This window comes from Magnolia sinica, chromosome 3 (assembly GCF_029962835.1).
Source record: "Magnolia sinica isolate HGM2019 chromosome 3, MsV1, whole genome shotgun sequence".
Taxonomy (NCBI): domain Eukaryota; kingdom Viridiplantae; phylum Streptophyta; class Magnoliopsida; order Magnoliales; family Magnoliaceae; genus Magnolia; species Magnolia sinica.
The window spans coordinates 118,358,502-118,372,363 of NC_080575.1; the positions used below are offsets into that span (position 1 = coordinate 118,358,502).

The following is a 13,862-nucleotide window of genomic DNA, read 5'->3' on the forward strand; positions in this document are numbered from 1 at the left end:
CAAGAGATATAATCCACCTTTCTCCTTTAATTGAGTCGGCCTAGACGTGATGTTCGACTTTGGGTAATAGTCCCAAGATTGTGTTTTTTCAGCCAGACTGTCGAGGTAGTCCCATACCTCGTCGACATCTTTATTAATGAACTCTCCATTACACATTGTCTCGACCATTTGGCGCATGGAAGATGTCAGTCCATCGTAGAAAAAATTTGTAATGCACCACGTTTCAAATCCGTGTTGTGGGCATGAACTGACCAAATCTTTGAACCTTTCCCAACATTGGAAGAATGTTTCATCTTCCTTTTGGGCAAAGTTCATGATTGCTTTTCTGAGGGTAATTGTTTTATGATGTGGGAAGAATTTTTTTTATGAATTCCCTCTGCATGTCGTTTCATGTGCCAATGGATCTAGGACGCAGTGAATGTAACCACGTCTTAGCTTTCTCTTTTAAGGAAAAAGGAAAGAGTTTCAGCCTAATTTTATCCTCAGATACATTAGGAAAACATAATGTAGCTATAATCTCATCGAACTCTTTCAAATGCAAATATGGACTCTCTGATTCAAGTCCATGGAATTTGGGAAGGAGTTGGATAACTCCTGGCTTGATGTCCATTTGTCCTGTGTTTTCAGGAAAAATCATGCATGAGGGCGTACTCACTCCCGCTGGTTGTAGATAATCTCGTAAAGTACGAGGCGGGGGTGCCTGTTGCACCTCATTCTCATCTTGGGTATCCTCCACCCTGGGTGGAAGTAGAGGAGGTTGGTCTTCAGCCATAACTTCAATTAACTCAGGGGATTTTGAGCGGTGTCTAGTCCTGCGATGGATAGTCAACCCCTCAACCAATCCTCCTTCAGTCAAGAGACGTCGAGTGTTGTTACTGGCCCACTTGGGCATGAAACACTCACAGCCCTCAACTAAATTCAAAGCCTAATCCTAAGAAGGGAAAAGAAAATCTAGAAAGAAAGAGAGGGAGAGTTGGAAAGAAATTACCAAATTGGAGTCCTAAGTTAAAACCTGCAAAATAAAACAAAATAAGTTAGATTTTAAAAAGAGAAGAACGATCCTTTAAAAGAAAAATAGCAGTAAATTAATTTCTAAAAGAAGGAATTCCTAAAAGAAAGTGAAAATTTCTAAAATAAATTAGGAAAGACCTAAACTAGAAAGTAAATTTAAAAGAGAACTAAAAAATAGAAAGTAGGGAAGGAGCTTACCGAATGAGAAATTTCTATCTTAAAGGCCTACAAAATAGGAAGGTTAGTTTCTAACAAAAATTCTAAAAATAAATTAGGAAACAAATTAGATTCTAAAAGAGTTAAAATTAGAATGTTACTAAAAATAAAAATAGAAGGAAAATTTCTAAAATTTTAAACCCTAATTCTAAAAATAAGAAAAATAGATAGATTAGAAAGGAATTACCAATTCAGAAGTTTATGTCAGGATCCTACAAGACAGGAAACAAGTTAGTTTTGAACTCAAATAAAAAACTAAGGTTAGTAAAATCCTAATCTTAAACTAATCCTAAAACTAATTAATTTCAGAGAATCGTAACCGTCAGTCCCCGGCAACGGCGCCAAAAACTTGTTCACTCCCCAAGTATAGGGTTGTGATGTAGTAATAAACTTGGTAAGACCGAGGTCGAATCCACAGGGACTGATACCTGTACGTTATCTGAAACCAAGTAGAACTAGAACTAGACTAAGATGTGATCTAACCAAATAGAATTTTAAGGAATAATTGTGGAATAATTATCTAAAACTTTAAGGAATTCAGAGGAAGGAAACTAGGGTTTCAGAGGATCCACTTGTAGAGATCAGGGAGATCTTATGCCTGCATCAAGGATTATGGAATTCAAACTGAACTTACTTGATCTGGTTTTCAAGAGATGAAAGGTATATGAATTAGAATGGATTCCATCACCAAACCATGCCCAGGAGACAAAGTAAACAACAGAATTAAACTAATTACCAACCAACCAACAATGTATGAAGATCAGGAAGGGTACTGTCATCCTACCATGCCCATGGAACAATGATGAACAACAGGGCTTCCTGACTTCATAAACACAAAAAAAGAGGAAAAAGAAATATTCAAAGCCATTGCAAACCCATTGTAATTTCAGTCACAACAGACCATTAAAGACTAAGAAAATATTCCTTTAATAATCAACTTAAAATCAAATTCAGTTCAGAAATTTAAATTAAAGGCACAAAGTAGGATCTCCCATCTCGCTACAGGCTTCACCTCTTAGCCCTAGCTAAGAGGTTTAGCCACACATGATTGGCTTAAACCCAAAGCAAATAGAAAAATAAAAGGGAACAGAAAAGAACAATAAGGAAAGAAGAAAGATTCAGCCTCACATGCCAGCAGCTCTCTCTCCACCAAGCCGAGTTTTTCTCGTTCCAGCCACCCATCAGCATCCCTGCCTCTCGTCCAGCCAAAAGCAACTCCACGCTTAGCAGCCAACGTCTCTGCTCCCTTTCTCTCTCCGTTTCTCTTCCTTTTCAATCCCTCCTTCAATCTCCGTTTTTTTTCCTCCATCTCTCTTGCCTTGCTCCTCCTTATAGAGCTGTCGTCGGGGAAAGATTTCCGCACTCCCTGCGGAAGTTTCACGAGCCGGAAGACTCCTTACACAACACTGCCGCTGCGTAGGCGTTTCCGCAGCCAAGAAAACGGAGGAAAGAGACTTCCACTTCCCTCACATTCTTTCCAAATAGATAACATCCCTATGGGCGGTTTTGGCCCCTCTACACAATAGACGGTCCGGATCACTATTTTGATCAGCGATGATGGCCCACCTGGATCGACTGCAGCTTCCTGTTGCGAACAGAGTCGCCGCGGACGGGCGCTGTGAAGGTGGCGAACCGCTGATTGACGCCGTGTGTAAAATCCACTCCGACCATTCGATTCGCGTCGAAAAAATAGTAAGATTGGGCTGGCTTCATGTTGGATTCGGTGTGGCCCATGCGATCTTTGCTCCCACCGTCCATACCTGCGTTTTCATGAAATCTGCGTGTGTTTGCGTGCATGGGACTATAAGGACAGCTAGGATGAGGTTATGCCCACCCTGAGGAGAGTACGGATGGTTCAGATCTCCCAAATGGATGATGGATGGGCTCCACTAATGAAAAACGGACAGACAGCGTCCGTCCGCTGTTGATGCGGAAGAAGAAGACGGGTCAGCCCGTCTTTGACCGGGCTGACCGTCCGGTGCGGCGCAGGCAGCTGTACCTTATGTACACGCACTGTACATGCGGAGTCCATTGTGATGATCGTGAGAAATCCGCTCTGTCCATCCGCTTTGACACGTGGTTTAAGGCGTTGAGACCAATTTTCAAGCACATCTAGATAGCAGGCGGGCCCAAAATCAATGGTTTTATGGGCTGATATGTCTGTTGGGCCAATTTCACAGCGGTCCAATGGATGAAATTTTACGTGTACGGTTCATTTATGGTCCTCAGGCCACGTATGGAGTTTCGAACTGATCGGATGGTGGGAACCCTATGATCTTGCATTCTGGACACTTTTCAGGCCACTTGAGCTTCAATTCCTCGATTTTCTTGGATCCCTGGCGTGCAAATCAGTCGATCTTGGTCTCCTGGGGTCCATCCCATGCTTTGGTGTCATCAGAGAGTTAAATCCATGCTTTAAGCATCCTTTTTCAGTCCATGCTCGTAAATACACTCTACATCATAAACACAATAAATCAGGCCATTAAACGGTATCATGCTTGTAAATTCATGCAATAACTGGGTCTGATATGCAATATTTGACCCACAACACTCGTCTCGGTCCAACACGTTGCCTCGGATTCTCGGGCGGTGTCGATAGAGTTGGTCCATTACATAACCGGGTCTCCGGACTTGGTGTTTTTTTCCCAACAGTAAACCCCCTACTCCTTGTGTTAGTTATGTCGATACTAAGGAGTAACGAGTTTTTCTGAGTCGGTGTGCCCAGGAGACCGATGTTTTGATGGGGCATTTAATGCTTCTTATGTCGTACTTAACTGGCATCGGTTCAGTTCTCGAGGTCGCATGAGCGAACAGCCGTCAAAACATTTTGTCCGCTTATGAGCACCGAACGCATGGCGAGGGCGTTACTTGTGTCAGTCGGCGTACGCCACGTGTCGGACGGGGGAGTCAAAACAGGCGTCGATTTGACTCCTCCTTAAATGTCGTCGCCACGTGGCTCGGGTATAAAAGGGAAGAGCGGGATTTGTTTCTCATTTTCGCGCGAGCTTTCCTTTCCCATTTTCTCTTCTTCCTTTCTCCTCCTCCCTGCTTGTCTCTGTGTTTCGCCACTTCTTCTATTATTTTCGCCCTTCTTCCCTTTTTACTTCCCCAACTATGCACTTTTCGCCTCTCTAGTAAGTTTTCTTTCCCTCCCTTTCCTTTTCAGCTCTTTAATGGCAGCGCATTCTTTAAGTCTCCGGAAAGGGATTTCTGGTGATGAGGACGAAACGGGACATCTCTGGAATGTCACGGAATTGCCCTCATTGCTGGCGGAGATGACGATTAGTGCCGATGAAGCTTTCCAGTTCTCTGAAAGAATGTCTAGAACTTCAACGAAACGTCCTGCTTCGGCGGGTCCTTCCGGCGGAGGGGCGTCTCTGGTGACCACCCTTGGGAGACCTAACCCTCATTTTCCTAGGGATGACTTGGAAGAAGAGGATGCGTAGTTAGGAAACCACTGAACCAGTTCCTCTCAGAAGGTCGGCTAGGGCCGTTGAGTCGGCAGATGAAGAGGGAGATGCTGCCGAGGGAGAAGTTGGGGACGATCAGAAGGGTCCAATCCCATCAGTTTTAACTGAGGCGAATTTAGACAGGATCCGAGTCGGGTATTATGTCCCCGACTCGGTTATTATTCGTCTTCCACTTCCAAGTGAATTGCTTGACCATCCTCCTACTTGGATGGTCGCAATTTTTTAAGTCACAATGCAATGTGGCTTACGTCTGTCCCTCCAACCAGTTACTCGGGATTTTCTGTCCCGACTCCAAATCGCTCCTGGGCAGATAGTGCCGAACGGGTGGAGGAAGTTGTTCAGATGTTCAGTGTTGTGGGCCGAGACAGAGCAACCCCCACTAACTATGGACGAGTTCCTTTATCTGTACCAAAGACGGCCAAACCCTCAACAACCCGGCTGGTACTTCTTTTGCGCTTGGCGGAACAAGGGCGGTCCTTTAATAACCGACCCTCCTACCTCCAACAAACACTGGAGAGAGAGGTGGTTCTGGGCATGCGGTCGTTAGGAGACTGGCGAGCCTGGGCTCTTCGAATCTCGTATTCCCCAGGCATTTTCTGAAGCAGGTGACTCGGCATTTTCTTTCTCCGTATCTTTTTTGTTTTGACATTCCTGAGTCTAACTGAATGCATTTTGCAGATATTCCCAAGAAAAGGCCGAAGCTAGGAGCTGGTGCTCTAGCTTGGATCAAGGATTTGAGGGGACTAAGTCTGGAAGATCGGTCTTGGAAGACTCTTCTTCAACCGAAGCGTCTTCTTCTCTCGGGCCTAGACTCTGTCGTGACAGGTATCCTCGATTTATTCCGACGCGTTTCTCTTGAATTTTATCTAACTCTTTACCTTATCTGATACAGAGATGGCTGAAGCTCGACCCTTTCTTACACCGACATAAAAAAATGAAGGCTACTCTGAGATCGGTGCTTCTATCGAAGCCTCGGCCTTCAAAGAAGGCGAAGACAGCTCCGAAGGCTAAGGAGTCATCCACCCCAGTCGCCCCTACTCCGGTCGTCCCGACCGTGGTCATGCTTTCTGATCCCGAAGAGAGGGCAGAAGAGGCAGGAGCGGCTCCTACCGAGTCTCAAGCGGCTTCTGAGCCGGGACCTGTTGCAGAGCGAGTCTCGGAACTAAGAGATGAGCAGAGAGGGGAGACTTCAAGAGGGGGAATGACTCAACAGGAGCCTTCACCTTTCTAGCAGGTAGTATCAGGGATGATCCCTTGGGTCATCTCTAATGGGAGCAAGAGAGACTTCGCTAGTCTTTACAACGCCTCTTCACTGTAAACTCTTGGTCATGCGGTGAAGATACTTCTTGAGGTAACGCCGGTGATCTCTTTTTTTTGTGATTTCTTCTATTGGTGACTCAGTCTAACCTCACATTTTCCTTGTGCAGTTGGCTCTTTGTTTGGTTAAGGCCTGCTCGAATCTGACTTCCGCTCAAAAGCAAGCAGCTAAGGCGGGAGCAAAAGACGAGGCTTCCTTGGCTTGGGTTGAAATTCTGTTGGGTGAGTTGGGACTTGCTTGGAAGGCCACTGCTGATGCTAAAGCCGAGTGCACTTGCTTGGCTTCGCTACTGACAGAGGCTCAAGAAGAGAGTCGGCGAATCCGTCAAACCCACGCCTCTTGCGCAGATAAGTTGGCTCGGACTAAGGGTGAGGCTGAGGCAGCCATTTAGAAGGCCATCGACGAAGCTACCGAGGCCAAGGATCGGGCTGTGCAGGCCTTTCTCGAATCCCAAGAATTTGAGAATGAGAGGGATTGCTTGTATTAGAGCGGATACACGGCTTGTATCAAGGTGATGAAGGAATCTTTTCTTAACCTTGATCTGTTAGAATTCGATGATGATGTCTCTGGTCCCGAAGGCGTGGAGGCCAAGGCCACCGAGTCTGTTGGTGCTGCGGCTGGTGTCGAGGTCGAGGCCGAGGTAGCTCCTGAAGTTATTGAGGTTGCTCCCAGTGGTGGAAGCTGAGTCTGAACCACTTCTTTTGGTACCATCATCAGCTCTATTTTTGGCACTCACACCAGCTCTTTAAACAGACCGAGCTCCAGGGCAGGCTCGAGAGTATCCACGGCCAAGGAAGATGCTTGCGTGTCACAGCCGACCTTTCCTTTTGCTTTTAAGCCTTTTGCTTTATCAATGTAATGCCGCAACAAGATGTAGCTCAATGTAACAAACGTACTGATAAATGAATATACTCAGTTTTCTTTTATTCATCTTGATTCAGTTTACATGCTTGTTAGTTTTGAATCTTTCTGAACGCTTCGCTGGGCTGACCTAGGGATAGTAGATTTTTAGATGCTCGGCATTCCACGGATGGGGTAGCAACTGTCCAGTTAAGTCTTCCAATCGATACGTTCCTGGTCGGATGGTGCTTGAGATGACATAGGGTCCTTCCCAGTTGGGTCCCAGTGTGCCCGCACCAACTTCCTTAGTGTTGAGGAACGTTTTTCGGAGAACCATGTCCCCGACTCGAAATCGCCTGACCTTAACTCAGGCATTATAAAACCAAGCTACTTGTTGCTGTCGAGCCATAGTTCGTAACCGAGCTCTTTCTCTTTGTTCGTCCACCAGGTCAAGTCCGAGGGCCAAGAGTTCTTCATTATCCTCTTCGTTAAACAAACTGATTCGGGCTGAGGGCAGCCCGATCTCGACCGGGGTAATCGCTTCCGAGCCATAAGCGAGGGAGAAAGGGGTTTCTCCTGTAGCGGTTCGAACCGTGGTTCAGTATGCCCACAGTATGTTTGGGAGTTCTTCGACCCACGCTCATTTGGCTCGGTCGAGCTTAGTTCGGAGATGCCGTTTGATGATCTTATTAACCACCTCAACTTGTCCGTTCGTCTGAGGATGATGGGGTGATGTGTATACATTTCTAATTCTGAGATTACTACACATTTCACGAAAGCTCTTATTATCAAACTGCTTCCCATTGTCAATAACAATGGTCCGGGGTACCCCGAAACGGCAGATAATGTTCTTCCATACGAAATCTGTGATCTTTTGCTCGGTTATTTTTGCCAGTGGCTCAGCCTCAGCCCACTTTGTGAAGTAGTCCACTGCTACGACAACGAATTTGGTCTGTCCTTTTTCCATGGGTAGTGGTCCGATAATATCGATTCCCCACTGCGCGAAGGGCCAAGGACTGGTCATTGGAGTCAGCTCCTCCGGGGGTTGCCTTGGAATGGCTGCGAACCATTAACATTTGTTGCATCTGTGGACAAGCTTACGAGCGTTGTGCTGGATGGTCGGCCAATAGTACCCCTGACATAAAACCTTATGCGCGAGTGATCGTCCTCCTGAATAGTTTCCACATTTTCCTTCATGTATTTCTCATAGTACGTAGTCAGCTTCATTGGGGTTTAGGCATCGTAGTAATGAAGTGTAATAACCTTTCTTGTACAGCACCCCGTTGAGTATGGTGTAGCGAGAAGCTCGAATTTTTAATCGTCGAGCTTCGACGCGATCTTCGGGCAACTCTCCATTGTCGAGATATCGGATAATCGGGTCGACCCAAGTGGGTTCTGAATCGACTGTATGAATGGTCGAGCTAACTGGTTCACGAATACTCGGCTTAGCGACGTACTCGATTGGAATGGACCTAGGTATGTCGTCCTCGTCGGCTAAGGCAAGTCTTGCCAACAGATCAGCTTTAGCATTTTCTGTCCGAGGGATCTGAGTAACCACACACTGTTGGAATCCATCGATTAACTCTTTAACTTTCTCCACATATGCTTTCAATTGCTCTTTACGTGTTTGATATACACCAGCGATTTGATTGACGATCAATTGTGAATCGCTAAAAACATTGAGATGCGTAACGTCCAAACTGGCCGCGAGTTGGAGGCCGAGCAATAAAGCTTCATATTCTGCTATGTTGTTCGAGGCTTGAAATCCAAGTCTTAAGGCATACTGCATATAAGTTTGATCAAGAGTTTCTAGCACTACTCCTGCCCCACTTGCCTTAGAGTTGGAGGAGTCATCGACATACAACTTCCATGGGATTGGGTCGGGCGCTGACTCGGGAGAAGCGGTGGTCAATTCTTCAGTAAGCTCGGTATTCTAAGCCATTGAATCTGCTCGTGGTGTCACTTCAGCAATGAAGTCGGCCATGACTTGCCCCTTAACTGCTACTCTCGGCTTGAATTGGATATCGAATTCGCTAAGTTCAATCGCCCACTTCGTGAGGCAGCCTGAAGCTTCTGGTTTCTGTAAGACCTGACGTAGTGGGAGATCAGTCATGATGATAATTGTATGAGCTTGAAAATATGGCCGAAGTCGTCGCGAGGAGACAACTAACACTAGGGCCACCTTTTTTAGGAGTGAGTATCTCGTCTCTACCGGTAGTAGTGCTTTGCTGACGTAATAAACTGGCAGTTCCTTTGTGATCCCATATTAGTGCCGAGCTAACCGCTGCCTCGGACACCGCAAGATACAACAACAGGGCTTCTCTTGGCTCGGATTTCGATAAGAGGGGTGGAGACCCGAGGTAAGACTTTAATTGCTGGAACGTTGCTTCGCACTCTTCCTTCCAATCCACCGTTTGTCGTCCCTTCAATTGTTTAAAAAATGGGAGACATTTATCAGTGGCTCAGGAGAGGAAACGGTTGAGTGCCGCTATTCGTCCGGTCAATCTTTGTATGTCTTTTAGTTTTCGGAGACTCCATGTTGAGCAATGCGTTAATTTTCTTCGAATTTGCCTCGATTCCTCGCTGGCTGACTAGGAATCCAAGGAACTTTCCAGAGCACACACCAAAGGCACACTTGCTCGAGTTCAACTTCATTTGGAACTTGCGTAAGATCTGGAACATTTCTTATAGGTTGGTTATGCGTATACTTTTGACGAGCATGTCGTCAATGTACACTTCCATGGTTCGGCCGATTAACCAAGCAAAGATTTTGTTCACTAATCTTTGATAAGTCGCTCCAGCATTTTTCAAACCAAACAGCATCACTCGGTAACAATAAAGACCTTTGTCGGTGACAAAGGTGGTCTTAGATTTATCAGACTGATGCATTACAATTTGATTGTACCTTGAATAAGCATTCATAAAACTAAGAAGTTCGTGCCCCGCAGTGCTATCCACCAACTGATCGATCCTTGAAAGAGGAAAACTATCCTTTGGGCAGACTTTATTTAGGTCGATATAGTCAATACAGACACGCCACTTCCGATTGGCTTTTTTCACAAGTACGACGTTGGCTACCCATTCCGAGTAGTATATTTCTTCTATGAATTTGGCCTTGAGGAGCTTGTTAACCTCTTCTTCAATGATTTGTACCTTTCAAGACTACGTGGACGTCGCTTCTATCGAATCGGCCGGTAGGTCGGATCGATGTTAAGTCGATGTGTGATAACGGATGGGTTAATTCCCGGCATGTCTTCATGGCTCCATGCAAAATGCCGGCGTATCGCTGGAGCAGGGCTATCAGATTATTTTTCAATGGCGATCGCAGAGACAAGCCAATTTGTACCGTTGTAGATCCATCGGTTTTGACCAAAGGTATTGAAACAAGGTCTTCCACCGGTTGCCCACGCTCGTGAGTTTCGGCTCGGGGATCTAGTGACTCGATCATTGATACCTCCGTCGGGACTTTTACGGCTGTGGCGTAGCAGCGTCTTGCGTCTTGTTGATCTCCTTTAACAACTCTTACTCCCGACTCAGTCGAAAATTTCATAGAGAGATGGAATGTAATAGCACGGCTTGGAGGAGACTCAGAGAGGGTCGGCCAAGTATCGCATTATAAACGGACGACTGGTCGACTATAAGAAAGTCAACTATTACTGTCGCCTATTGCGGAGGGTTCCCAGCAGTAAGTGGCAGCGAGATGACACCTTCTGGGAGTATCTGTCCTCCCAAGAATCGGATCAATGGGGTACGCACCGGCTGTAAGGTCGATCATTCAATACCCATTTTATCGAATGCCTGAATCAACAGTACGTCAGCAGATGATCCTGTGTTGACGAGTATGCGGAACACCCTTCGGTTTGCGATGGTTAGAGTGATAACTAATGCATCATCATGAGGTTGCTGGATGCCTCGAGCATCTTCATCGGTGAACGAGATGTGATATTTTTCTCTCTTCCTTTCCTTCGTAGGTCGAGCTATGATCAGGATCTCGGACTCGAGTCGACTGATGCTCCTGGCGTGATTTTTTCGAGCATGATTTGAGTTACCTCCGCCGTGGGGACCACCAACAATAGTCCGAATTTCCTCCGTGGGTCAGTTGTCCCCCGAGCGTTCTTCCACTATCCTGGTTCTTTCGACGTGTTCTCTGAGCCGGCCTTCTCGAATAAGCCTTTCGATCTCTTCCTTCAAGTGATAACAATCACTCGTACTGTGGCCATGATCGTGATGGTAGTGGCAATATTTATCTTTATTCCGCTGGTTCGGATTACTTCGAAGCTTATTCAGCCAGCTGACAAATCCTTCACTCTTGATTTCCATCAGCACCCGCTCTTAAGGTTTATTAAGCGGGGTGTATGTAGAAAACATTTGGTCGGGTCGCTTGCCCGACTTTTGTTTATCGCATGTTCGGTCGTCCTTACACTTCTTTCCTCCAGCCGAGTCAACTTCCTTTTTGGCTGAAATTTTTGCGTTCTGGGCGGCCTCAAGCAAATTTCTTATTTCCTCGGTGTCCGCGTATTTATCTGACCGAGTCATGAATTCAGCCAAAGTCTTAGGCGGATTCTTGTCCAGGGATGCCAGAAACGGCTTATCTCTAACGCCTTGCATGATGGAATTGAGTGTCGTCTCCTCTGAATGTTTTCGAACTTAGAGTGATTCAAAGTTGAAACGTTTGATATAGTCTTTCAGTAGCTCTCCCTCTTTCTGAACTATGTTGTTCAGATGCGCAGGGGGCTTCAACTTCTTCTTCCCGCCAATGAAATTGGTGAGAAAGGCATCGCTGAGTTCTGCGAACGTGCTGACGGACTTTGGTTTCAGCTGCTTGAACCAAAGTCGGGCCACGTCGGCTAAGGTGAGGGAGAAAGCCCGACACATCACGGCATCCGAGGCATCATGCAGTTCCATGTACGTTCAGAAGCATTCGATGTGTTCAGTTGGGTCGGTTTTGCCTGTGAAAGGTGTAATCTGCGGAAGGCGAAATCTTTTCAGCAGCCGGTCTTGCATTACTTCATCGACGAATGGGGATGCTTTTGTTTGTCCTGGTTGAATATGCATCCCGACTATGCTTCATATCTGCCATCTCCTCTAGCACTTCTTTTTTAAAGTCCTGAAGGTCAGCTTTCTAAGGCTCGTTACTTTCTGTCACCCCTTCAATTGGAGGCCAGCCGCGCCTCCTCCGATCTATCTCGTGTCGGAGATCAGTGGGAGGTAGCACGACAGTCGCAGAAAGAGCGAGCGCTGGCTCGGACGGCCCATGGGGCTGACTCGACTGTGCCAGCGACTGCGGGGCAGTGGAATGAAGGTCGGCAACTTGTTGCGGAACATTCATCGCTTGTTCTTATTGAGGCTGTTGAGTCTGTTGACGATGCATCTGCTCCAACATTTGTTTCATAACATTTATATCGGCTCTGAGTTCCTGGACCTCCTGATCTAACCGTCCATTTCCTCGATTCCGCTGGGTATTCCTAGTTGCAGTAGATGCTGCAAGATGAGCCGCAGAACCTTGTTGGTCGTCAGGTTGGTTCTGAGCTCCTTGGGCCCCGTCTGGACCTAATGGTCCAGCGTTATCGACCTCATTTGATTCGCTAGGACCAGTTTTTCTGGTTCTCACCATTAACGCTCACTTGACACTTCTAGATAAAGCCTAGAACATGACCTTTTGTATCGATTCCCACAGACGGCGCCAAACTATTGATGCAAAAATCAGGTCCACCCTCTTTAAACCTTCGAGTACCTGCACAGGAAGAAGACAAAGGAGACCCTGGCTAGAGCAGGGGACCCTTCAATGCTAAAGTCAGGCTAGGAATTTGGGTCTTATCGTATTGAGGGGATTTGGGAGAGAGTTTTTACGTACCTTTCACCCTTGAAGCGTTTCTCATTTATAGGAGAGGGAGGATCTTGCCATACGAGGATTCTCTTCCTGATTTCTAGGAGATTTGATTTAGTCGTAATCTACTTACGGATGCTCCCCGATCCCGAGATCCTCAGGATCGAGAATCCTTTCACAAGATTTTCGGAGCGGTATTTAAACTTACACCGTTTCTTCCTCGCTCGGCTCGGCCTTAACCGGCTCAAGTAACAGATGAGTCTCGGCTGGCTGCAAGGATAAAGCTTTCTGCCCCCTGTCGGACAGAACATGATCAGCTTATGGCCGACGTTCTTCCTTAATCCGATACCTGACACTGTATCCGGCCTCGTATGGGTCGGTTTTATGGTCGGTCAGGTTGCTTTTAGCTTCAGGGTCTCAATCGGCCTCTTTAGACATTGCTGCCTCGTTAACCGAGCCAACTTTATGTGTCTTACTTTGCCTATGGCTCCTGACTCTTAAGGTCTCGGTCGGGATTCGTTTCCCAGAAATCCGAGCTAAGTCTCTCCTCTAGGCTTTGTCTCGTCTCGGTCCAACACGTTGCCTCGGATTCTCGGGCGGTGCTGATAGAGTTGGTCCATTCCATAACCGGGTCTCCGGACTTGGTGTTTTTTCCCCAACAATACCTATGTAGGCTTCAGGAGCAGACGTGACAAACTAGCATTCACGCAGGCTACCTGACAAGTGTATCGTGGGAGTTCAGCAGTAGGGAAAAATGTACGAAAACCATTTGGCAGGTTTTTTTTAATTTTTTTAAAAAAAAAAAAAAAAAAAAAAAAAAAAAAAAACCCTTCACGATTGAACTCCATACACCGTCAATCCTTGAAGATGTTGGAGCAAGTAGCTCACGTCGATTGATCCATAACCGAAAACCTGCTTGATGGTCACAGAAACTACTAAAACCAGAAGTATTAACGAAAAGGCATCAAATGTTGATATTAGTGGATGGGTAGACTGTTAAAATATCCACATCACTCTAATGATGGGCCACACATCAAAACACATTCTGGTCTAATGAACCTTACTATGAATTGGAGTTTTGTTCATTCAGTGCCAATCTTTTATTTGAAACCTTCTACAACCATTCATTAACAATTTCAAAAAAATCATTGATGATGCGATTAGGATTAATTAGTTGTAG

The 13,862-nt window shown here is 46.1% G+C and overlaps 1 non-coding gene across 1 annotated transcript; it reads left to right on the top strand.

Annotated features, from left to right (window-relative positions):
* The first annotated feature begins 226 nt into the window (after positions 1 to 226).
* Positions 227 to 333, top strand: LOC131241592 (small nucleolar RNA R71). Its single transcript, XR_009169152.1, has one exon. It is a non-coding gene; the product is annotated as a small nucleolar RNA R71 (small nucleolar RNA).
* The last annotated feature ends 13,529 nt before the right edge of the window (positions 334 to 13,862 follow it).